This window comes from Taudactylus pleione, unplaced genomic scaffold, assembly GCF_031769625.1.
Source record: "Taudactylus pleione unplaced genomic scaffold, aTauple2 ptg000478l, whole genome shotgun sequence".
In the NCBI taxonomy this organism is placed as follows: Eukaryota; Metazoa; Chordata; class Amphibia; order Anura; family Myobatrachidae; genus Taudactylus; species Taudactylus pleione.
The window spans coordinates 2251960-2254584 of record NW_028284880.1 but is presented as its reverse complement, the minus strand read 5'-3'; positions in this window follow the sequence as shown (position 1 = coordinate 2254584).

Below are 2625 nucleotides of genomic sequence, written 5' to 3'. Positions count from 1 at the left end.
TCACAAGTAAAGCTAGCCACACACTAGACCAACTTTCATCCAAACATCCAACTAGTTGATTGGTTGGAATGAAAATCTGGTAAGGTATGGGAGTAACTGATGATCAGCAATTTGCTCCTAAATGCCAGAAAACAGAGGAAAATGGTCGGTCAGACAAGTTTGTTAAATGTTTTATCTAAACAATTTGTTCAAACAACAGTTTTTGTCCATTTTCCTGCGTTTGGGAGCAAATTGCTGATTGTCATTTGCTTTCATCCCTTACCAGATTTTCATTCCAACCAATCAACTAGTTGGCTGGTTGGACAGATAATCTTTAGATGTGTGGCCAGCTTAAGGGGGAATCCAATTAGCCGGTAATTAAATCCAGCACGTCATCACCCGTAGGTGGACTTTTCCTCACAACTTCAGGACCTGCTAAGAAAAGTCCACAAAAAAAGGCACCTTGATTGCTTTGCGATTACATTCGCAAAGAGGATCCATTTGCAAAGTGAGTGTCATGTGGTCAGCAATTGGGGGAGGTATCGGGGGGTAGTTAGGTGTCTGACCGTTTAAACGTCATTCCGTGTGCGTGCTAAAATTAGCCATTGCGAAGGCATTCGCAGCATGAGAGCTCAGTATGTGGGGAGAGCTGCAGTGTTTGCGGCTTGTCAGATTTTCCGTACATGCTGTGTGACTGCTTGATGTGCGTCGATGGTACCAATTTAGACTGGCCGGCCGTGGATCAGGGCAGTGCGACCCACGGTGCTACACACTAAAACAAACACACTGCCGCCATCTGTGGTGTGTTTGTTTTAGCACTGCAGCCAATAGTCAGACAGACTCTAATTGGCTGCTGCACCCAGGGCCGGAGCCGGACTGGAGCTCACTCATGAGCTCCGCCTTTCAGCTCCCACAGTGGGTGATGGGAGAGACTTCATGACATCTCTCCCATAGTGCCGAGAGGGACGGGAGGAGCGGATGGCGGTGAGCGCAGGAATGGGAAATAGGGTAAGTATAATTATGTCTGTGTGCTTATGTGTACAGGGCACTACCACTGGGGGCATTGCATAAGGGGCACTACTGGGGGCACTGTATAAGGGGCACTACTACTGGGGGCATTGCATAAGGGGCACTACTGGGGGCACTGTATAAGGGACACTACTGGGGACACTGTTTAAGGGGCACTACTGGGAGAACTGTATAAGGGGCACTGTATAAGGGGCACAGTATAAGGGACAATACAAGGGGCACTGTATAGGGGCATTACTGGGGGCACTGTATAATGGGCACTACTCGGGGCACTACTGTGGGCATTGCATAAGGGGCACTACTACAGGGTACATTGCATAAGGGGCACTGCTACTTGGGGCACACACTGCATAAAGGGCACTGTTACTGGGGACATTGCATGAGGGGTACGTCGGCGGAGTGTTTGTTTTAGCACTGCAGCCAATAAGAGTCAGACAGACTCTTATTGGCTGGGCAGGCGCAGGAGTGGGAATTAGGGTAAGTATAATTATGTCTGTGTGTTTTATGTGTATGGTGCACTACTACTGGGGGCACTACTGGGGGCACTGCATATTGGGCACTGTATTAGGGGCATTACTTGGCCACTGCATAAGAGGCACTACTGCGGTCTCTGTATATGAGGCACTACTGAGGTCACTGCGTAAGGGGCACTGTGTAAGGGGCACTACTGGGGGTATTGCATAAGGAGCACTACTACTGGGGGCACTACTACAGGGGGCATTACATAAGGGGCACTGCTACTGGGGACATTGCATGAGGGGCACTACTACTAGGGGCATTGCATAACGGGCACTACTACTGGGGGTATTAAGGTGCATATTGAAAGGAAAGGAATGTTCCCAGAGTGACAGAAAATGGTGGTGTGTCATGTTGACACACCCCAATTTTTTCAGTGGCCACCCCCATTCTAAGTGTCCATGACACCTTTTCCAACGCTCGCGCCCCCGGTGCGTGCTCATGGTGTGTGTGTGTTGGGGTGGAGGGGTCCGTTATTCATCTTGCCCGGACTCCAAATACCCTAGTTATGCCACTGGTATAAGGCACAAGGGATTGAGGCATCAGAAGCACTGAGGGCTGACATTTGGTTATTAGGGTACTGAACTGGACTCTGCAGTGCACCGGAATGGAGTGGTAAATAAAGATGTCAGAGGCACAAGAGGACATTTGGAGAGTCTCAGGGGTATATTTACTAAAGTGAGTTTTTCAAAGTGGAGATGTTGCCCATAGCAACCAGATTCTACTTAACATTTAACTAGCACCTTCTAGAAGATAATAGCTAGAATCTCATTGGTTGCTATGGGCAACATCTCCACTTCTAAAAACTCTCACTTTAGTAAATATACCCCTCAGGGTCAGACAGGGGGTGACTTAATATTTTATTTAACTTAAAAAAGAAATTTTAATTAAAATCAAAAATAGACACATGGAAAAGTATTCCATGATCACCCTCACATAAAACATTATTTACAAAACAATAACAGTAATTAACAGTAACTAAGTAATAACAATGCCAGTAAGTAACCACATATTTATTAATATAAAGCTAAAATATTTACATAAATAATATAGCTTTAAATACAGTTTCATACACTCTACACTATGGGTCTCATTCAGACC